This window comes from Protopterus annectens, chromosome 13.part0 (genome assembly GCF_019279795.1).
Source record: "Protopterus annectens isolate FY-2018-M chromosome 13.part0, PAN1.0, whole genome shotgun sequence".
Lineage (NCBI taxonomy): Eukaryota > Metazoa > Chordata > Ceratodontiformes > Protopteridae > Protopterus > Protopterus annectens.
The window spans coordinates 975711777-975737188 of NC_056747.1; the positions used below are offsets into that span (position 1 = coordinate 975711777).

General features: G+C 40.9%; 1 protein-coding gene across 1 annotated transcript in view; it reads left to right on the forward strand.

The window, feature by feature from the left end:
• Nucleotides 1-25412, forward strand: part of NT5C3B (5'-nucleotidase, cytosolic IIIB) — a gene marked incomplete at its 5' end in the record, with an annotated part of 732004 nt that overhangs the window by 376376 nt on the left and 330216 nt on the right.

Genomic DNA, 25412 nt, shown 5'->3' on the forward strand with positions numbered 1-25412 from the left:
AGTAGTATAGTCCAGTTTTCAGGTTATTGCTGAATTCAGGGCTGTGTTACAAGTTTCTGAGTTGCCCATACCTTACTTGGATAGAAGGAAGTTTCTCTGTTCACCTGTGAGAGAGGGGAGCTTTGAGCAGCCTATCTGTCCCTGGAGTAGTGGTTTCAGCCAAGAAGTTAGTAGTTTATTGGCCATTTCCCTGCTATAAAAAATGCATTTGCGTGGCTTTACGAGCCGAGCAGCACCAGTTAGCTAGGATTAAACTATTCCCGGCTCCACGAAGTCTACTCTTCAATTTTTCCCTTGGAACTAGACAAACATTCAACTTAAGCACTCAAACCATTCATTTCACAGCCCAGCACTTGCTCAAAACTCATAGCAAGTACTAATTAACCCTTAGACCTGCCCCACAAGGGGCAAGTCTCTCTATTCGTCCCTACCAGCCAATCAGTAAAACAGCTCACTTTACCTATTCAGGCATGTCCAAAGGGCAGTTTCAGGTGTACTCTCCTGTCCAACTGGTGAATCTGGGCATTTTGAGGCAATGTTACAACTGCCTCATGTACACAGACAACCCTCTCCTTCTACCACCAAACACTAATATATGTGAGAGATGCAATTATATAGCCAAACTGGAGGCAAAGCTCTCAACCTAAGACTGGAACTGACAGTCAAGATGAGAAGGGGAATACTTGCAACACATCACCAGTCTCACACAGACCTACTAAACCAACACCGGCAAATAACACACGAAAACATACTCGGAGGCTCTAAATAAAAATCTGCAAAAGCAACAGAGACCTACAAAGCAGACACTCAAGCAACCTCCACACCCCATCACAAACCATGAAACACATCCTTCACATAATCAGTGTGCCACACAATCACAGCCCTTAAGGCAAAATAACATACCCAACACACTAGTAATAGGCTACTGTATAGTCAGGCACACTGATGTCCCACTAACTAGGCTGGACAAGGAGAAGGTTACAGTTAGTTGCCTGTCAGGCACCAGGATCTGCCACATAACACAAACAGGTTGCTCCAGAACAAGTACAAATATGACTCTGTCATTGTCCGTGTTGGTGTGAATGACCTGAGACGTACCTCCTTGGACTACATGAAAAGAGACATGGAAGAGCTCTCTGATCACATGGCCCAGGCCGGTATGACCTTGACCCTGAGTAGCATCCTGCCCTCACCAAGAATGATGCCACAGAATAAAAAAAATGATCAATTTCAACAATTGGCTAAGTTTCTGGTGTCATTCAAAGTGGATCCAGTATCTGTCTGCCTGGTATGACATGCTCGACAAGCTACATTGCTTCACAAGAGATGGCTTGCACCTGTCACCCTTAGGCTTTCAAGTACTGGCCAAGGCTTTTGCCACCCCCATAGTACCTTATTTAGGCAAGGCTCAAAAGACAATCCCATCACCGTAAATAGCACAAGTAACCAAAAACTGAGGGTAATGCTACTCAATGCCAGAAGTCTAAACCTCAAAATGCATGCACTCGAGGCACTCTTCAGTATGCAGAACATTGATATATGTGCAGTAACAGAAACCTGGTTTAAGGCTCCAAAGAGCACCACAGCACTACCAGGCTATAACTCATATCATACTTTTTGACCACAGAGCCCGGACCGAAACACAAAAGGCAGGGGTGTATCCATATTCATCATGGATACCCACACCTCCAGGTTAGCGGCATAGCACGATGCCTCAGAGATCATCCATGTGCAACTAACAATGTGCAAAACTGCAATTCAAATGGTGGCTTGGTACAGATCACCCACCATGACCCAGGACCCCCATTCCGCATATCTGAAGACATTGGAAAACATGAAGGTCCTACCAAATGCCCTAATATTGGGTGATTTCAATTACCCAAACATTAACTGGGAGAACTACTCAAGTACTAACTCCCTTGCCCAATGCTTCCTAGAATTTATAAACTCAAATGCCCTGGATCAGCTGGTCAGCACCCCCACCAGAGGTGACAACATATTGGACCTGGTCATCACCAACATGGGCGACCGGTGTTCAACAACGGAGGTCAGCCCCTCGCTGGTTAGATCAGACCATAGACTAATCACTCTGGATATCCACATTCTGCCCCCACCCCAATCAAGGAAACCACCGTGAAAAACTTTTTAAAAGCAAACTTCACGTTACGTAAGACCGAGGTCGAAAGGTTCGCAGCCCCCATGCTAAAGGACAATGCTGTCCAAGCTGCTGTATCCCTTACAAAGGTACTCTATGAGCACCTGCAAGAATGCATGGATCGTACTATCCCAAGCAAAACGAAGACTCACTCCTCCAAGAAAAGGAAACCAGTCTGGTGGACCCCTGCCATAAACAAGCTATACAATAAAAGGAGGAAACTAGTACAGAAAAGAGTAAAATCCCAAGAAGGAAAGACATCCCTGATCAGTATCAGCAAGAAACTACGATCCCTCATAAAATCATCCAAGGCTAGCTTCGAAAGAAAAATTGCCGTGGACTCCAAAGATAACCACAAACCATTCTTTAGCTGTGTCAAGAACCTAAGTGGAAACTCTCAGATCTGCTCTGAGTTAGTGCAGAATGGCAAAAAATACACTAAACTGACTGATATTGCCGACATTCTGGCAGACAGGTTTAGTGCAAACTTCACCCCCCTCTCAGCCCCTAAAGGGCCCATAACCATACCAGAAGAATGTAGAGCCCCATCAATCACTGACACACAGGTTAAAACAGCCCTATCCAAAGACAAAAACACAGCTTCAATGGGACCAGACGGTGTCCCAGGTTGTGTCTTACACAAGCTCCAAAATGAACTAACCCCTCACCTAAACACATTGTTCAAACTTAGCCTCTCTACAGGCTACATACCCATAGAGTGGCGCACAGCAACAGTTATCCCACTTCACAAAGGTGGAGCCACATCGGACCCCAGGAACTATCGCCCTATAAGCCTGACTAGCCTGGTCTGCAAGGCTGTGGAGTGCATTATCATGGAACTCATTAACAGAGACATTGGGAACCTCCAAACATTGGACCCTACCCAGTTATGCCTCCTAAACCTGGTGGACTTCTTTGAGACAGTTACCAAAGCTTTAGACAATGGAAAAGAGGTCCACACAGCCTACCTAGACCTCACAAAGGCTTTCAACACCATTCCCCATTCTGGTATTATAGACAAACTCACCAGCCTGAACATAAACCCTTACGTCATGAGATAGGTTGCCAGTTGGCTTACGGATAGAACCCACACGGTGAGAGTTGCAGGCTCTAGGTCCGACTCTAAACTGGTTACAAGTGGCATCCCCCAGGGCTCAGACCTGGGACCCCTCCTGTTTGGTATATACTTCTCAGAGGTACAGGCAAGCACAGGAGGACTATGGCTGACCAAGTTCACAGACGACTGCAAACTGTGGGCCATAATTGACTCTTTGGTTGATACAGACATCCTCCAGAAGGGTCTCACTGAGATGGATACCTGGTGTCAAAATCATGGCCTCAAGCTAAATGCCAAAAAATGCATAGTCATCCCCTTTGGAAAAAACAAATTACCCACAAACTACCACATACGGGGTAGTCTCCTAATTACAGAGAATGTAATAAGGGATCTGGGGACCCAAGTAGATAGTAATCTCTCTAATATTCATATTGCCAAGGTGGTTAGAAAATCCTGCTATGTGGCCCACCTCATCACAAAAGGGTTTGCATCTAGAACAAAAGAATTTATTGTACACCTCTACTCATCACTCATCAGACTCATCATAGAGTACAACACCCCATTTGGGATGTACCTTACAAGACACCTGCAACAGCTGGAAAGACCACAGAAGTACCTCACCAAAAGGATTACTGGCCTTAAACAGATGCCCTATGCAGCCTGACTGAAGAAACTCCAGCTGTACTCGGTTGCATACCGCTTATTCAGAGGTGATCCCTGCCTGATATACATGGCCATGTCCAATCCAGAATTGATGGATATGCTCTACCTAAAAAAAAACAAATCCCAGAGAGCCACACAATCTAGGGATCTAAACCTCACTGCAACAATAAATAGGACATGCTGGAGGGATAGATTCCTGTCCCAGAGACTCCCCATGCTTTGGAACAGAATTCCAATCTACATTAGGCAGAGCCCCTCACTAACACTCTTCAAGAGAAACCTTGATGAGTGGATGGGAAACAGAAAATTTACCCGGGGATCACTGCAGTCGCTCTGCTGGATAGAAGCACAGGGAATGAATGGCTCTGCTGGACAGAGGGACAGGGAACTAATCTAAGGGGGCGGCAAAAGCCAACACATTCTGGCTAGGCTTATAGATGCCCTCGGGCAGATAGCCTAGTACTTACCTATGAACCTATTTGAACAATAATGAGAAAATCAAATAGAACTTAAATAATAGACTGTTAGGCAGTAACAACGTTTAAAAAAAAAATAAAACAGTGTAGAAAAAAATAAAAAGTACAAAATAATACACTCTAAGCAATCCCCTCTTATAAAAGATAAAGTAAAAGATTCTATTTTGCCAGCAAAGTTAATTTTAGTTTTAATATTTACTGCATGCCGGTAATAATAAATGAATATTCATGTGGACCTGCGCACTTCCTTACCATCTTCATGTTTATTCATGTGAGCAGCCTGTTGGGTGGGCCTTGCTACTGCGCATCAGGAGAGGGTACTGTTGTAAAACAATGTCGTTATTCTTAAATACACTGCAACCATGACACCCCTGACACATACAAGTATAATGAAAGTGACAGTGATGACTGTGATAGAAAGTGAAAGAAATTATAGCTAGTTTATTACTCTTACACAGCAATCCATCCACACACAAGCATAATCTGTAGCAACACTTGTCTTAACTGATTTAAGAAAATAATGCATTGTGTGACACTAGTACCGCTACACCAGATCAGTGCCTCTTGTTTAGCAGTCATCATGAGAAATGCATACCTGTCATTGTCTCTGATTTCATGGAATATCCTAGATTTTGCCTCATATTTTTTGCCCTGTCCCTTATAAAAAATTTGATTTGCTAGTAAATCATTCAGAATTAAAGACAGTGAATAATGCTAGACATTAGTATCATATTTATTGTCCAGAAAATGCATATTGATGTAAAATGTGTTATTCCATTAACTTTTTAAATGAATTAGAGTAATATTTAAAAGTGTTCCTGAGTAGCAGCCTTTATTCTGCTATTAGTTTTGGTTTTGTCCAGAATTCTTGAGTAAAGAAATTGAGAGCTATAGTATCTGGTGCCCTGTCAGTGTTTATAAAACTCCCTACAAAGGAAAATCATTCCTGAAGATCAGGAGTTTTTACTCAACTTAAAATTCCATGTCATATTAGCACTGAGATCAGTTGTTCTGGGCTGCTAATCTCTTACACTTAACTCGCTCATGAAAATTCACCAGTTATTGGCTGTCATATCACAACCCTGTTTAGGATAAAGCTTATAACCGGAGAATAAATTATGTTTTTTTTTCTGTCCTGATTTCCCCCCAGTCAGCAGCAGCTTTTGTGTCCCCACATATGGTCAAGGGTGATGGGAGGGGTCTCATGCAGCCATGGGTATTGTGGGTGCCTAAAGCCATCTATGATGGTTTTATAGTGGAGAGAATTCCTACTAGCAGGATTTAACTAAGTCAAGGGCACCATGTCAGTGGTAAAGCATTTAATGAAATTATGAAATCTCCTACTTGACAGAACACTGCTCTACAGTCAGAGGTATCTTAGAAGATTGGTGCCTGTCCTTAGGATTCTTTATCTTAAGAGTTATTACCCACCTGTTTTTTTTTTAAGTACACAAGATTACTGTACTAGTGGTTTCTGTTCCAGAAATTGTAGTATATTGACCGTTTGGGCAGTTTTTTCCATCTCTTTCAACTTTCTGGTTTAAAAGCCCATGTTTGCACTTTTCCCGCCTTTCCTGTAACTAGACTAGTCCAGATACAGATTTGCTGCATCCAGGACTGTATGTAAGCTTTTGAGCCCAGAAAGCCTTTCTGTGTTGGAGGGAAGCCTTCTAGCTTATCAGTAGGAGTGGCAAGCACTAGGTAGCCTATCTACCACAAGAGGAGTGGTTTCTGGCCCAGAAATTGTAGTTTATTGGCCGTTTGGGCAAGTTTTCTCTCTCTTTCAACTTTCTGGTTTAAAAGCCCACATTTGTGCTTGTTTCCCACCTTCCCTGTAATTAGTCTAGTCCAGACAGAGATATGCTGTATCCAGGACTGTTTGTAAGCTTCTGAGCGGTGCCAAAGTCTGCTCTTCAATTTTTCCCTTAGATCTACTAGTTCTGTCCTCTCCTGCACTTTTACTAGCTTATTAGTCTAGCACTTTACCAGACTTCTTGTAGCAATTATTGTAGAGCACAAAAGTGCTACCAGCACTAAACGTTCTACAAGAAAGCAGCTCCAGTACTTATTATTAATGCCCACCCATCCAGGCATGTCTAAAGGTCAGTTCCCTGTGCATTCTCCTATTAACCTGGTGAACTAAGGCATCCTGAGACAATGTAGCAACTGCCTCATGTACAGTGATAACCCTCTCCTCTTACCTCCCAACACAGACTTGTGAGAGATGCACTTATATATCCAAATTGGAAGCCAGGCACTCTCCAGCCAAGACTGGAATAGCTGGTCAAGAGGAGAAGGTCAACACTTGCACCACACCACATGGAACACTCACCAGCACTGCCTTCACATAAAAACACAAACTACACACCCACTTTCACAGAGGCTCTCGATAAAAATCTACCCAAACAGCAGAGACCTCCAAGGCAGAAATGTACTCAACCACCACAACACAACACTAATCATGATTCACACAACTCTCCTAAACAGCGTGCCACTCAACCAAAGCCCCTAAGGCAAAAAAGCATGCCCAACACACTAGTCATAAGTGACTCGATAGTGAGGCACACTGATGTCCCACTCACTAGGTTGAATAAGGAGAAAGTAACAGTCAGCTGCCTGTCAGGTGCCAGGATCCACCACATAATGCACGGACTCAGGTCCCTCAACAACAGGTACAAATATGACTCTGTCACTGTACATGTGGGTGTGAATGACCTGAGAAGTACCTCCCTGGACTACATGAAAAGAGACATGGAGGAACTCTCGGATTATGTAGTCCAGGCGGGTATGACCTAGCCCTGAGCAGCATCCTACCATCACCCAGAATTATACCATAGTACAAGCAGAAAATGATTGATTTCAACAATTGGCTAAGTTTCTGGTGTCATTCTAAGGGGATCCACTATCTGTCTGTCTGGGATGACATGATTGACAGACCTCGATGTTTTGCCAGAGATGGCCTGCATCTGTCACACCTGGGCTTCTGGATACTGGCCAAGGCTGTTGACAGCCCTATAGTTCCTTTTTTTAGGTGGTGTTCCAAAGATCAAATTACCACCGTAACAGCTATAAACAAATGCAATCTGAGAGTCATGCTGCTCAATGCTAGAAGTCTAAATCTCAAAATGCACTTGCTTGAAGCACTCCTTAAAATGGAGAACATTGACATTTGTGCGTAACAGAGACCTGGTTCAAGGCAGCAGAAAGCACACCTGCACTAATAGGCTATAACTCATTCCACACCTTTCAGCCCCAGAACTTGGACCGAAGCTCCAAACGCATTGGTGTTTCCATATTCATAAAGGATGCGCACACCTCCAGACTAGTAGCCCAACATAACTCATCTGAGATACTTCAAGTGCAGCTAACATTGGTTAAGACAGCAATTCAGGTCGTAGCCTGCTATAGGTCCCCAACCATGTCCCAAGACTCACACTCCATGTTCCTAAGCACCCTGGAGAGTATTAGGGTCCAACCTAACACTCTCATACTGGGCAACTTCAACTATCCCTCCATTAACTGGGAAAACTACTCAAGTACCAATACACTTGCCCAATGTTTCCTGGAATTTATTAATTCCAAGGCCCTGGACCAGATTGTTCTGATCCCCACTAGGTAGCAACATCCTTGACCTGGTTATTACTAACATGGGCAACCATTGCTCTACAGCAGTAGTCAACTCCTCCCTGGTTAGATACGACCACAAGCTAATCACCTTGGAAATCCACACACCCCACCGCAAAGGTAACCAACATGAAAAACTTCTCCAAAGCTAACTTTGGGCTCCTAAAAACAGAGGTGGCTAATTTCACGACACCCATGCAAATGGAGATAAGTTGCATGACCACCGAATCATACACCAATGCCCTGTACAAACATGCACACAAATGCATGGATCCCGCCATACACAATAGAAGCAAGATGCTCTCCTCCAAAAAAAGGATCTCAATCTGGTGGTCTCCTGCCATAAACGAACTCTACAACAGAAGGAGGAAACTGATGCTGAATAAGGTGAAGTCCCAAGACTGGAAAAACTCCCTTATCAGCCTCAACGAAAAGTTGACATCCCTCATCATATCCTCTAAAGCTAGCTAAGAAAACAGAATTGCAGCAGATAGTAAAGAAAACAACAAGGCCTTCTATAGTTATGTAAAGAATCTCCACGGCAATACCCAGATTTGCTCTGAGCTACTGCACAATGGTACCTCCTATACCGAGCCAACAGATATTGCCAATGTACTGGCTGACAGATTCAGTGCCAACTTTACCCCCCCCCCCCAGGGACCAGTCACAATGCCAGTAGATTGCCAGGCACCCAGTTTTACTGCTGACAGGTTAAAATAGCACTGTCCAAGGCCAAGAGTACAGCTTCTATGAGATCTGACAATATCCTTGGCTGTGTTCTATGTGAACTACAGAGTGAACTGGCATCTCACCTGTGTGTCCTGCTCAATCACAGCCTCACTTTAGGCTTTGTCCCTACTAAATGCTGCACTGCTACAGTCATCCCTCTCCACAAAGGAGGAGCGACTGCAGACCCTGGGAACTATCGCCCCATTACTCTGATGAGTATGATATGGAAAGCTATGGAACGCATCATCATGGACCTAATAAACAAGGATATACAGAATCTCCAAACTCTAGATCCCACACAGTTTGGTTTTGTGAAGGGTAGATCATGCCTGCTCAACTTGGTCGATTTATTTGAGTCAGTCACCAGAGCTGTGGAGGAAGGCAAGGTGGTTCATACAGTCTACCTTGATCTGGCCAAGGCCTTTGATACCATTCCCTACTCAGGAATCATAGAAAAACTCACTAAGCTAGGCATCAACCCCTAGATCACTAGGTGGGTTGCAAACTGGCTCACAAATAGAACCTACAGTGTGAAAGTAGCTGACTCCAAGTCAGACTGCCGACCAGTCATGAGTGGAGTCCCACAGGGTTCAGTCCCGGGTCCTTTCCCATTTGTTAGCCTGGACTTCAGAGAAGTAGATGAAGGGACTCTAGCTGACAAAGTTCACAGACGATTGCAAGTTGGGAGCTATTATTAACTCCCCGAGTGATGTTGACATCCTACAGAAAGGCCTCACTAAGACCAATGACTGGTGTCAGAACCATGGCCTTAAGCTCAATGCAAAAAAATGTTTCATCATACCCTATGGGAAAAACCTGGTTCCCATAAATTACCACATCAATAGTAGTCCAGTGAACACAGAAGGCGTTATAAGGGATCTAGGAACACAGGTTGACAGCAACCTCTCTTTTGACCACCACATTGCCACTGTGGTCAGAAAGTCCTTCTATGTGGCACATCTCATTATTAAGGGTTTTGCATCCAGGAAGAAAGAGGTCATTGTCTCCCTCTACTCTTCCCTCATTAGGCCAATCATCGAGTACAATGCCTCATTTGACATGTACCTCACTAAACACCTGCAACAACTGGAGAGGCCACAAAAGTACGTCACAAAGAGCATCCTAGGCCATAAACATTTGTCTTATATGGACAGACTAAAAAAAACCCCAACTATTCTCTGTCTCATATCACCTACTTAGAGACGATCTCTGCTTGACTTACAAAGCCATGTCTGACCCAGCTCTGTTAGAAATGCTACAGCTAAAGAAATCCCAATCCCTCCACACCACACACTCTAGAGACCTCAACCTCATTACCACAATCAACAGAACATGCTGGAAGGACAGTTTCATAACCCAGAGACTGCCTATGCTATGGTATGGACTTCTTATACATGTCAAGCAGAGCACCTCACTGACCCTCTTCAAGAGAAATCTTGATGAGTGAATGGGGAATAGAAAATTCACCCAGGGATCACTCCAGTGGCTTTACTCGACAGAGGTACTGTGAACTAAGGTCGGGTGGCATGATGCCAAGGTAATCCTGGGCTAGCCTTGTAAAGGCCCCAGGGCCATTGGCCTAGTACACACCTATGAACCTATAAACGTATGCTGGTTTGACAAACATGTAGCAAAATATCACAATAACATAGCTTGCAGTGCCCCCCCCCCCCCCCCGACACACACACAACATAAAAATGTCTGTGTGTAGCACTACTGCTGCAGAAGTCGATACTGGATACTGGAATTACAACAGTTTTAAAGGTTTTTCATACGTAGAAGGTAACAGTGGCAGGAGACCCACAGTATTCTAGACTGCTAACCTCAGTAGAATATTTATGGATGCTGACTTTAGAGAACTGAGCATCACTGATGAGCTAAATGTTCGTTATAGCTACTTGGAATATATTTGGCTTATCTGCACATTTCCCTTTCATCCTTGACAGACATTTACTGAAAATTTAGGCTGGTAATTTAATTTCTAGTTTCAGGAATGTTTAGAGTTTTAAGTCATAGTCTTTGACTAAGGACACATTAGAGCCATGCGTCTGTATTTGAACAGAGTGTAATCAACATTCTGGTCTTGCAGTCCATTTCAACAGCAAGTGTAAGTGAAATGTTATTCCTTATGCTACCAATCACCTTTTGTATACAGATATTCATACATGACATTAATGTAAAAGAGGATTATCCCTGGTATCAATGCTAACAGATGAGTGGGTTTTTTTTAATCTCTCCTTACACCTCCTGCAGCCCCAGTTTGAGCCTTTTCTTTTAAGCGTTGCTGTGTTGTTCTTCATTTCACTTTTTATAATTTATACAAGTTAGTTCTCTTTAATCCTTAATGCTTGATGACTACTTAGAATCTTTCCAGTTCCCTATTGAGATTTGGTGGTTTTGCATTAAAGTACATTTTACTTAATAGTACAGTACATTTTGCATTGAATTTATTTAGTTGTGTTATAGTACTGGTACTTTTATTTTTGTCCCAGGAGCCATCAGCTGTCGTGTGGTTGCCTTGTACCTATACCACAGAATATTTCCATGAAGAGTAAGTGGTAGATAGTTGAGGCATTTTTACACCACTTTTGTGCTTTACTTTGGAATTGAACTTCAGTTCACATCCTGAAAATATGTTTAACTCCAATATTGGATGCAGAAGGCTTAAAGCACCACAGGTCTTTTTGCTGAATGAGCTAGTTAAAATATTTGTTTATTAGGAGGGTACATCAAGTTGAGTAAGTAGGTGAACAGAAAACCCCAAAAAATCAAGTGGTGCAGGGGTTGGAGAGATGTATAGGAAAAGCCCCAATTCTCTGTCAGGCACCCAGAGTGACTGGAAAGTGTACCTTAGTTGTATTGGCAACTGCCAGTGACTTTTTTTCTCTCTAAAGTTGGTCTTAAGCAAAGCTGGCAAAGGGCCCAACAGTATTTAACAAAACCAGATTAAGTTGGTGGAGGAGTATGTGACATGAATCGAGTCTTCTTTCTTTTTGTACTTTTTTCCATGCTGTGTTGACAAGATTTGTCAGAGGAGATGAAACTGCTTATGTTATTAAAAAGGACAGTGATAGAAGATTCTGAGGAAGAAGAGAAGGAATACTGCGGATTCACTTCCTCAGGATTTTATAGACTAGAGACTATTTTATTTCTTGTGGTTCATTACATGAGGACATATTTTCAGCAGCATTTAACATGATAAAACTATTGTTATAGTGGTGATGAGGGAAACTTTGAATGCTCCTTCAACACCCACAATCCATGGTCATCTTTCCTAATAGTCAGAGGCAGTTCAAAGAAGTAATACTTGAAGGGTACACACCCAAACTGAGTTTAGTCCCCCAAATATAAGGCATCCCTGAAGCAGAACTTCACTGTATGCTGCTGCATTATTTTTATATGTAGGTATGTATAGAAGGGCAGTACTTCCAGTCCCATAGTTCGTATAAATACAGCTTTGTGAGGAACTTGACATTGATGGCAGATAGTCAACTCTTTCCTGATCTAGCTTATTGTTTCCCACTTTTAATCACTTTTGGGTTGATAACCCTCTTCTGAAGGGCAGTGCAACTAACATTTAACTGGAAAATTGATATCACACACAGTAGAATACAGGCCGGATCAGCTTCTCTTAGTCAAAAAAACATGTTTCCAAGAATGAACTAAGTTCAGATCTCATAGCCGTAACACTAAACTGAATTAACTGTGCAGAAGGATATTCATAAGAGTACTGGTGAAGTTCATCCACAGTAGATTAAAACAGCTTGCTGTAAAAGTCTGTGCCACTAAAAAAAAAAAAACAGCAGAGTAAGAAAGTTGTCTCTTTCTCTCTCTAGAAGTAGCACCACACTGTTATGCTGAAAGCATTAGATGTCCTTTGTGTACCTATGTCATGTATTTGGAAGTGCCAGTCTGGGATTCATAGCGTTTGCATTGTACTGCTTTTTCTGACTGTCAGAGCCTTTTATCTGTATTGCTGTCTACGTCTGACTGTGACTAATCATTACTCAGCCTACATAGTACACCTTTACCAGTCTGTTTTGCTACACATATTGATTACCTAAGAACATGCACCAACTCTTTCAATATAGCCTTTTATCTGTGTAGCTGGCTAAATACATCTTTGATAATTTAGTCAAAACTCAAACAGCAGTGTAAATTATCTGTGTCTTAAAGCAGCGATCTCCAACCTTTTTTTGCACCAAGAACCAGTTTCATTTTCCATGGATCGGTCATCGTGTGCATATAAAAATGAAGCATAATAAAGTGCATAATAGAGTCCTGAACTTGTTTCCCTGCAATAAGACTCTACCATATAGGGGTGATGGGACACAATGACACCCAAAGTGTGCTCTTTTTGTCTAGTCTACTCCATAAATTAGTTTTGGTTGCTGTCATTGCAGAAAAACCCTTCTCAAAGATAGGATGTTGGAAATGGAAGCAAGGTTTTTCATGCTTATTCTATCAACTTTCTAAGTCTATAAGAGCAGTGTTTAAAATCTGTCCCTATTATTTATGGCTCTGTCCAGATTTATCATGGGAGAGATCGAGAGGTGACTGTCATAACTATCAACTGTTCAGATTTTTGCAGAATGTCCAGATTTTTGCCTAATATTTTTGGTCTGTTCCTCATAAAATGTGTGGTTTTCTGGATTTTTGTGGTGAATAAGTGAACTGAAGTCATATATAGACGGGCATTTGAATTTAAGACTTCATATCCATCAGAAAATGCACGGTAACACAAGATGTTGCATTCTATCCGTTTTCTGTTTATAAGAGCAGTATTTAACATTTTTTTCTGTTTTGGGGGCATTGTCCCCCAATTATATTTGGCTTTGTCCAGATTGTTTGTGCCCCAAGGTTGAGAGCTATGGGCAAGGGAGCCTGCAGGAAGTTTTTCAGGGGGGTGCAAACCCGGAGCACCACCCCAACCCCTCCCCCTTCAAAGCACCACCCCCAACCCCACCCCCTTCAACCCGCCACCCCCCCAACACACACATGCAGCCATTCCAGTATCCCATTACTTGGCTATTTCTCCCCAGTTGCCATAAACACTGTTCAAAACTCGCTGTGTGCATACTGTTTTATGCATTACTTCTACAATGATTACAGATACTTGGTTTTAATTTTCAACTTTTATTTCAAATTTTAGGGCCTCAGGGCCAATAGCCTAGTAACCTCCTATTTTATACCACAAACACTGATAGACATTTGCTAAACTTAAACAAAGCAATAGTCTTACAATGAAAACAGACTTAGCATTAAAACTTCTCTACCTTTGAAACTCACATGCACTGAAACAGCATTGAAACCCACATTCAAACAAAATGCATCTGGCCAGTGGCAGGTTAAGATTACCTTTGGACTGTTTTCAAATCATAGGCCCCTTGCACACATTTCAGAACCATGCATAACTGCTTTGATTCACCTTCCTGATTGTATTAATTATAATATATAATAACTGAATTATATCCCTTGTTAATACAGCACCACTTAGAGTGTGTTTTATAGTTTTGAACATTTTTTCCATTAAGCAATGAAACAAAATATATGAACCAATAATGACAAATTGCCCAATTCAGAACATTTCAACCATAAAGGGCCACTTAAATGTCTATCATTACAATCTACCAATATCAGTCAATATGCACAATCTCTGCAGAAGTAAAAGTCATCTGAATAATTTCACATTAAAGAGATCTGAAACTAATGGAGAGGTTGTTGCTAGAAAACAGCTTTATATTTCAGTGTTTCATCTACAAATTCAGTGCCTACTGCCCTTAAACAATAAATTGCCTATGTTACATTTAAAAAAAATGCTAAGCTTGTATATTGCAATAGGAATAAGTGGCAAGCGGAAACACAGGTTCATAGTTACTAGGCATCTCATCCAAAGGAGGACATACTCAGGACTGCAGCACTTCACCCCCTTAAAATACAAATATACATGTGGTGGGAGTAGAAGCTACAGCCCTCTAAATTAAGATGCAAGTATGCTACCTGCTGTGCTACTAAGACTGTTTTGAAATTCTGCACCACAACAGTGATACCATTTGCTAAACAAAACAGTTGCACATTTTAAGCAGACTTAGCATGAGCAGTAGTAAACTTATCTTCCCTTGAAGCTCACAATTCCTTGAAAATAAATTCTACCTGCTGACTTTAAATATGGCATTTCGCTCTCTCTCAAACACACACACACACACACATACCTCAACCTCTGTGAAAATCTGTACGGTTGAGAGGTATGACACACACATACATACCCTGACCTCCTTAGAAAGTGGATAGAACAACATTTTTGCATTAGTATGCATTTTCTGAGGATATGAAGTCTAAAACTCAACTTCAGTCTAAAATGATTTGCCAGAAAAAAGACAATTTTATGAGCAACCATCTGAAAATATGAGGCAAAAATCTGGATAATTGTGAGGAATGAACCCCCCATACACCCCTACCCTCCCTCTTACACACACACACACACACACACACACACACACACACACACACACACACACACTATAGGCACCAGAAGCTGTTAAAGGCTGGGGGGCGGAGGGAGACAGGGGCACTTAGTGAACTAAAAAGGGTAATTTTTTTATAACTGCTACCACAACATAGGTTCACTTGGAGGACATTTTAAGCTTTGCCAATTCCCTTTTGGTGCTTGAATTAACATTTTCTGATTGGTCTAAGCTATCCCCATGGCTGATAATTGTATATTAGCCCTAGTGAGAACAACTGTGATCATACCATAGATAATTTGAGGGGGCCATGTAAGGGATGCATTATTTAGGAACTGCCTCTATCCATTAGTGGCATGAGGGGAAATCCTGGAGTACATTTTCTATTACCCATCCTTAGATCCAAGTTGCATTTGAATATGGATGGATGAGCTTTGCTTTATTTTTATGGATAGTCTGTTCCAGCAGTGGTAGCCTCTGTGATATATATCCATCTCTCCACAACATTCAGTTTAGATACCTGGACTGAGTATTTCTGATGCCATTTGACTTGTTGATGTTCAGTAGGTCCATCAGTATTAGGTTGGAGGATGCTTTGTATTTCAGACATGTCACCTCTAAGCACTCTGTAGGATACTGAGTATAGTAATAAATCTTTGAGGTGGTCCATGCAAGACCTATTGTTTAAGACTTGTATCCTTTTAGTAAGGTATCTCTGAAGGTATTCCACTTGTTGCATATGGCTGGACTGATACATGCCAAAGTGGGCATTATACAAAATGATTGACATAATGAGAGCTTTGTAAAGGGGGACAACAACATCTCTAGATCTAGTCACAATCAATTTGTTTATAAGCTGTGCAATATAGAAAGGCTTTATGATGCTGGGCACATGTTGGTCAAAAGTTAGGTCACTGTACACACAAGTTCCCAAATGCCAAACAATTGGATCAGTTCTCAGAGGGCATTGTCATGATTTTGACACCAGTTATTATTTGGGACAAACCTTCCTGCATGATGGTTAAGTCATTTGGGGATTCAATGACTTCCCCTAGCTTGCAGTCATCTCAAACTTAGCTGGCCAAAGCTCTTTGGTATTTCCTTTTACTTTTGAGATGTATATGCCAAACAGAAAGTCTCAGCACCGAACCCTGGGGAACTCTATTGGTGACTGGTCTCTTCCCCTGTTTTGATCTCCTGCATCCTGTGAGCCAAGTTGGCAATGCAGCTGGTGATCTGTGTTTGCTCCTACATTATTCATCAATGCAGCTGGTGATCTAAGTGTTTGCTCCGACATTATTCATCAGTGCAGCTTGTGATCTAAGTGTTTGGTCCAACATTATTCATCAGTGCAGCTGGTGATCTAAGTGTTTGCTCCTACATTATTCATCAATGCAGCTGGTGATCTAAGTGTTTGCTCTGACATTATTCATCAATGCAGCTGGTGATCTAAGTGTTTGCTCCTACATTATTCATCAATGCAGCTGGTGATCTGTGTTTGCTCTGACATTATTCATCAATGCAGCTGGTGATCTAAGTGTTTGCTCCTACATTATTCATCTTTTGTACTACACCTGATTAGGGGATTGTGTCAAAAGGCTTGGCCAGGTCAAGTTAATGTGGTGTGAACTGTTTTACATTCATCCATTGCTTTGGTAACAAGAGTAAAGCTTAACATTTTCCCATGATTTTGAGTCTTTCACACTTTCCTCTGGGCTGTTTTCAAACATATTTTAGGGCCATGCATACATGTATGCATTCCTTGATTCACCTTCTTGATTGTATTAAATTATATTCCTTGCATAATGCAGCACACATTAGACTTAAGTTAGAGCCCATTTTAAATTTATTGTTTAAACATTTTTCCAGTAGGCAATGAAACAAAAATGCATTAACCAATAATGACAAAACTGCCCTATTCAGAACATTTCCATCATAAAGGTCTACTTCCACACACAACTGCATTTTAAATTTATTGTTTGAACATTTTTCCAGTAGGCAATGAAGCAAAATGCATGCACCAGTAATGACAAAACTGCCCTATTCAGAACATTTCCATGATAACAGTCTACTTCCACACACAATATATAAATACAGAATTGCAGTACTTCCACACACAATATATAAATACAGAATCACAGTAGTGTAAGCCATAGGCATGTTGGCTATAGTAACCTTTGTGTGATACTCTGCAGGTGTGGGTATGTCTGTCTACTAGTTTACAGCTTACTGTGAAAAAAATCAGTACTTAAAATGACAAGAGCTCTGTATCATATACAGCAAAGCAGCAGTCAATCCTCTGTACCCTGACATATAAAATAAGCTCTTTTTAATCAAAAATATTTCAGTAAATTCTCAGCTCCTACCTGCATTATGCATGCAATGAAAATGTTTGCCAGTCTGGAAAAAGGTGGGGTCTACAACTTTGAATCTTGGGGGTACTATAAGTAATTATAGCCTGTTTTAAAAGGAGCAGTCAAAAATGTTCACCTTTTTTATTCAAGAAATTTGGGCAAAGCCAAAAATAATGGACAGAGTCCCAAAAAGGAACAAATTTTAAACATTCTTTTCTATTTGTAAACCAGGTAAGTCTACTGAGAAAAGTAAGGAAAAAATACCTGCCCCAAAAAAATTAAATGAGCAGCTGCAACTGTCCCAATGCACCTTGCCTTGGTGTGCTGTGTTTTCATAAGTGGTGTGCATGTTAAAAGAAAAAGCACTTGTTTAAAGGGGAAAAAAGTTAAAAGAAAAACAGTTTGTGGAGCAAACAGCAGTAGGTATCCAGCTACACATTTACCTGAGAAGTCAGTAGCCAGTGGCAGCCATCCACATAATTTCTATTATAATCAACCACTCCCTCTGTTTCTGTTTTTGCTAAGCTCTTCTGAATGAAAACAGAACTCAGTGACTTCACTTCAGCAAGCTGGTCTTCAGTATGCTGAAGAAAACACCTTGTGTCTGTATGTTTTTATATAAATGCATTTGAAGTGCTGTAATGCATGGACCTGATCACTGTATGTTGAAGCAGTACCATTTTTTCTATAATTAATTTAAATTGTTAAAAAATATATTTTATAATTGCTGCTTGCTACACTTCCTTTTACGTTTGGGTAATGCGTCTTTTTTTTTGGTCTGGGGAGGGTAATATTTTCTGCTCTTTGCTTCACAACAGTTGCTCATTAAATCAGAAGCACAGGTGAAAGAACATTGCTCCAGATAGTGCATGCCCTAAGTATATAAAAGCTTGAGTGAAAGCAGCATTTCATTATAAATGTACAGCTACTCTTAACATCTATCAAATCCATAAAGACAGAAAATCAGATGTCAGCTACGACTATGAGCTTTACAACAGGAGTAAAGTTTGCATACTAAAAACACCCATCAACATTGCCAGCAGCCAGTAGCTGAAGTGATGCACACAACCAACAAGTATGCTGGATCAGCCAAACACATCAGATATTTACTTCTCAGAATGTTTTTTACATATAAATTGGTTCTACTGTGAGACGGCAGCTATGTGTCCCAGGTTTCTTTCTCTTTTACTAAGTGCTGTACAACCATAAAAGTATATAAGTAAGAATGCACTGGGGCAAAGTCAGTCACATGGATGAAGTATGGGGACTCGCTATATTCACAAAAAAATAATGCTTATAATGAATTTTCCTGCATTCTAAGCAGGTGCATCTTTCAGCATGATTGCTCTATCCAGTATCTTTCCTTGTACTCTAAATTTGACTTTTCGTAAGTAGATGTGTATTTTCCCAGGTACGATAGCTACTCTTTCAAAAGTACAAATAAGCAATATGCACAGCGTACATTGCCTTAACCTGGGCAGCCTATGTATCCCAACAGCACAAAACAGACATGCAAACAGATTTAAAATACAAAACACATGGAAACCTAAGTACAAAAATTCTGCTTGCCATGCATGCAAATATAACTGAAACCAGTAGGAGAACACCAAACATTGCACAATTTGAACAGTAGTGCATCATTTTTCCAACTTCCACAGACATAATGTAGTAACTATGTTTGTAATGCAAGTCAACAAAAGTTCTTTATACAGGAATCTTTCTCTGGGAAAACATGATACGAGGAAGAGCAGGAACCTCACCAGCATAAATCAACATTTAATATTCATTACACTTTTTTCTGTTACATCCTTCACATTATTTACTGCACATCATCCTGTACTGTTGTTTTGTTCCTACATGTCAGACTAATAACTGGAATGAATCAGAAAAAGGTGGTCAAAATCAACAAACACATTTCTCAGTCTTTTGCTGCTTTCATCTATGCAGAATAATAGTAGAAATGATACCATTCATTCCACTTGGCAGCATTTTTCTTTCATGTACCAAACACAGAATGAATAGTGTGAGTTTTGTAGGAGGTTGAAAAGACATGATTAACCTCAAGTCTTTTTATGAGACTGCATTTAAGTTATTGTATTTTTACACAACCTCACATTATTTCGACATCTCAGTAAGCCTCAAAAAAGAGCATCACAGAAAAGAATGACTTGTGTATTTGTTACTCATTCCACTATAGAACACTTTACACTAAGGTAGTAAACAAATACAAATATAAACCTCTTTCTAGTATGTATGTACACACATACACACACACACACACGCCAGCTTACTCACTCTGAAAAGCATCCAGATTCCGCATCATAACTGTTTCCACTCCACTCCATCTTCAGTCAGTCCTCGCAAAAGAAAACCCATCAGCAGAAACTGTTTCTCAAACCATCCGTTTCAGTTCTTCCCGCTCGCGCCATGCGATGATGTTAGCATACTTTTCGCCCATAGTCCACTCCGGAGTCTGGAATTCAAATTCCTGATGCAAAAACAGGTTGCAAACACCTGTTACGTCTGTGTGATGGGACAGGATGCAAAGGGCACTCTTAAAGAGGAACACCTGCTTTTTAAAATAATTTTTTTTTTTATGAAAATAAAACTAATCCCAACTAGCCGATTCCAGGGGGGTGTAAGTGCACCCCCTTGCACCTGCCTGCAGGCGCCCTTGGCTATGGGCTCTGTCCAGATTTATTGTACAAGAGGTTAAGAGGTATGGCCGAGAGGCACGCAAACCTCTTAATTGATGCTGCTGCTGCTGCCTCCAGGGATCGCTCTCACTCTTCACTCTCTCTGTGTCTCTCAAGCATGTGTGTGTGTATATATATATATATATATATATATATATATATATATATATATATATATATATATATATATATATATATATATATATATATATATATATATATATATATATATATATATATATACACACACACACATATACACACACACACACACACACACACACACACACACACACACACACACACAGCTTTCATGCACACATTCACTCACACATGCAGACAGAAACACACACACATTTACTTTTTCATTTCAGTCCCTGCCTGAAAGTTTCTTTGCGGCTCAGTACCAAATGATCCATGGCCCAGTGGTCCGGAACTGCTGTCTTAAGGCATTAGGACTAAATGTAAAGATAGTAAAGGATACAAAAGATAGTGGGGGGAACAGAGGGAGGAATCTAAATTGAGAAAGACGACAGTCAACATTTTGCCACAGCTATATTGTATTTAGTTATTCTCGCCTTTCAGTTTTAATGGTGTCTGAGTTGCATACTAAACTGTAGATCTGAAGGCCTGGAGGATGCACCACCTGCCTGCCCTCCTGTGATTGATTGCTGTAGCAAACTTACATTTTCTATATGATTCCCACTCTGTCTTGCTGACCACTGAGCCTCTCCTAGTTGAAATAGGCCCATTTATTCCCTAGTGGCAAGGATCTTCCTTCAGATTCAGTCAGTCAAGAGCTATCTAAAAATGCTGTCTTCGTAGCTTACACTGGAGTGTTCTGCCCTCTTGCTGGCATCCTAGCAATTAGACTTGTTTTTTTAGAATGTAGCCTAATCCCACCTCCTGGTTGTGGGAAGTGGATTGCCTTTGTCACTGTGGGGACCCACTACACCTTTTCCCTGTAAATGGGAACTTCCATGAACCAGCCCTGATGAGCCTCTTGTCAGCCAGTAAGAAAAGCAAGTAAACCAGGTTGGGAAAATTGTCCTAGAATGTCTCGTCACTCTCCTTAGGTTTTGTATCTGGACCTTGCATATGTGCCACCTACCTCTGTGGTCATTGTTGGGAGTGAGGGTCTCCCCCAGGCCAATCTTGTTTCCTGCAGGATTCCTTGTATGTGGTTGAGGAGACTATATTATGTTATTCCACAAGCCTGACAGTGACTGGTATTCCCCATCTATTTGATATCTGGTATTTCTCCTTGTGGGTATTACAACTGCAAACTTAAATTATGAGCTGAAGCCATGATCAGGCTGGGCACAGGTTTCACATTTGACCTTGTTCCACCTTTGATTAATGGTTTTCTGGTTCATGGCACTCCCGCTGCTCAGTCTCTGATATTCACAGCCTTGATCTGCCCTGCCCTGTTGTAGAACATGGGTGAGGCAGTCATTTGACATCAGTGTTCTGAGAAGTAAACTAGAACAAGAGAACCTTGTTTCTGGAGGATAAGGATAATGAAATTTATTTCTGGACGATACTTGTATGCATGTGAAGGCCTGTACTTACTGGCCTTTGGCCATGTACCAAGAAACATGTTAGTCAATAGCTGGATAAGAAAGACTTGAATCTACTGAGTCATCCTCCCATGGATCCTGTTGTCTTCATCTGTGTAACTTGGGGAGTATCTAGGTTCAGTTTTCTTTATTCCTAAGGAAAGTTGATTCCTTCTTCTAGATCCTGATGGAGCAGAACAATATCTTTATCAGTCATCTTGGAACACAGAACTGTGTAATCTCTTCTGTTAGGAACCACAGTACTTTTCCCCACTTCTTATCTGATAAAGAGTCCAATGGTTTGAACATGGTCAGAAACAGTATGTTAGCTGCCATATTGGGGCTTCTGTCTTTCAACTGAGTTCTCACTTTTCTAGGTTTCATTCCTTCGCAGTGGATGAGGTACTGTTGAAAGTGTCAGACCTTCTCTGACTCTAATCCCGAGGCTCTAGTTAAGATCCCTTATGTATGCAGTGGATTTCATCCTGAGTCATGCAGGGTGATCTGTAGCAGGCCACAATTTGCGTTGCAGATTTGCTTGATGCGCCACTAACCTGGAGGTGTAGGTATCCTTGATGAATATGGATACACCCCCTCCTTTTGTGTTTCGGTCCGTGTTTTGTGGCCGAAACGTGTGGTATGAGTTGTAGCCCGGTAGTGCTGGGGTGCTCTCTAAAGCCTTGAACTGAGGGGTGCTTCGAGCACGTACATTTTGAGATTTAAACTCCTGGCGTTGAGTAGCATAACCCTCAGTTTTTTGTTAATTGTGCTGTTTACAGAGGTGGGTTTGACTTTTGAGCCTTGCCTAAAAAAGGCACTATGGGGGCAGCAAGAGCCTTGGCCAGTATTCGAAAGCCTAGGGGTGACAGATGCAAGCTGTCTCTTGCAATGCAACGGGGCTTGTCAAACATGTCGTCCCAGGCTACTACACAAGGAGGAGACAGGGATCTGCACACCAAATTCGAAAATCCGTAAAAAATGTCCAAACCCAGTAAGTAAACTTGTATTCAAAGTTTATTTAAGCCACAACGTCTCTGTTTAGCTTTTTGTCGGTGACTCCTCACCAACTTCCTCAGAACAGGAAATAAACACATTCAACACATCCTGTTTAAATACTACAATATAACTCCCTACTTTTGCCACACTGCCACCTGTGGTCAGAATACAAAATTTCAATATATTAAAAAGAACATACAAAAAAGCATGGGACTATTTAAAAACATATGTAAATATAAAACACTCCCTTAACGATATAAGATTAAAAAACAATAAGTCAATAGCCAACAGGCTTGACTTGGAAAAAAGAAACCAGAAATATGTATTAAAATAAAATAAAATAAATAACTCACTTAACGGTTAATAAATTGGACCCATGATGGAGCAATGCATGTGCAAAAAATTTTTTTAAAAAACAAAGGCTACTGAAAAACATGTATCATAATTTTGTACATTAACGTATGAAATAGCAAAACTACCTTATCAAACTTTTCAATTTCAAAACACAAGAAATTGACAACATGTTGTTCAAGCCTGGAAAATGGTATGCTTCCAACCTCAATTGCCAAAGCAATTCTCTGAGTTCCAACAAATAGGAAACAGGACCCCCCCCTGTTACCATGCACAATCTGATCAATCACTGTGAAGCTAAACCCATGTCCTGGGCACTCACTAATGTATTTAGCAAGTGCATTAGCCATTTTTTCTTTCTTAATGGCATATAGATGTTCATATAGGCACTCGTGCAGTTTCCGGTCAGTTTTACCTATATAGAAAGCCGGACATGAAGAACACTGGGCCAGGTAAACCACATGTGTGCTGGCACAGTTGAACCTCCCCTGGATTTTGTACTTTCTCTCTCTGATCGCAAAATAAGTTCCCGCTTTCACGTATTGGCAGTATCTGCACATGTTGCATTTGAACATGCCCGAACGTGCCTGAGTAGGTCTAGGTTTCCTTTCAAGGATGTTTTTTTAAGTTGGAACCTCTCTTGTAAATGACTTGAGGATTTAACCCTAAAGCTGAAGGACCTTGATTGACTGGTGTAAGTAAACACCAATTCTTCATAATAATAGAAGCAATAGCCCCCGCATCCAAACTGTAAGTAGTGATGAAGCTGCAGGCATAAGTAGATCTACTCCAGGTATCGTCAACCAACACCCCTTGATCTGCAATAGACTGTCCAGAAATGGGGAGATATATCCCATTCTCCCTCTTGTGACTTACCTCATTACAGAGGTCTGAAATCAGATGGCTGGGATAACCCCTATTCAAAAAGAGGTCTCTGATAAACTCACATTCCTTTAAGAAATCACTATCTCGTGTCACCATCCTGGCCGCCCGGACCAGTTGGCCCTTGACTATCGACCTCTTCTGATGAAAGGGGTGGTTGCTTTCATAGTGCAAATATGAGTTTGAAAAAGTAGGTTTGCGATGGATGTTGGCCATATAGCAACCCCTGTAGTTATCCTTAGACAGATCAATGTCCAAATAAGCAATTTTCTCCATGGAAAAGTTAGAGGTGAACCTGAGGAATTCAGTAGATGTATTAAAGCATTCCAAGATAGAGTCTGCTACTTCCCTCCCCCCTTGGAGAATGATGAAAATGTCATCCAAAAATTGGGTATACAATAAGACTTTCTCTTTAAATAATGGGTTAGGAAAGACAAACTCTTTCTCCCAGAATGCCATCACCAAATTTGCTACGCTGGCCCCACAAGGAGACCCCATGGGCACCCCTATCCTTTGATGGAACCATCGGTTGTTGAAGGAGAAATAATTGCATGTAAGAACTATGTCTACGAGTTCTCTGACCATCAAAATTTCTTTGGCAGGAGCTTGTTTCGAAATTAAAATCGCTTGAATCCATTCCAATGCTACTGAATGGGGGATAGAGGAATACAAGTCTATCACATCGATAGTGAGGATGTGATTCTTGGTTTTGAATGGAATCCGGTTCACTTTGCCTAAAAAAGACCAAGAATCCTTTGAGATGTGCTCCTCACTGATGACATACTTTTTCAAGATAGTGTCCACAACCTTGGCTCCAGCATACGTCATACTCCCCCTAGCGCTGACCAACTGGCGCATGGGGGGGGAATCCAACATATTTTTATGGATCTTAGGGTTACCAAATAAAGCTGGAATCTTAGGGTTGGAAATAGAAATATAATTGAACACATCCAAATCTATCACCCCATTAATAAACATGTCTATGTATATATATATATATATATATATATATATATATATATATATATATATATATATATATTTATATATATAGATATCCACGTGTGTGTGTGTGTGTGTGTGTGTGTGTGTGTGTGTGTGTGTGTGTGTGTGTGTGTGTGTATGTATCTGAAGGAGTGCCCTAATGATGTGCATTTGATGTTGATTTTTTATGTTGATTGATAAAGGAAGTGACTTACTTTAGCCCAACTTAGCTTGTAGCATGCTACCTGAAATGTTACTTTACTTTTATTATTATTAAATACTTGAAACGATCTCTTGTATTTTTTTTTTTTTGTAACTATTCAGTAACATGCAAAAATACTTATGGAATTTCCCCTAGTACACAGAGATGCCCTATAATGTTACTCTCAGAAATAAACAACATAAGTAAATAATTATGGAAC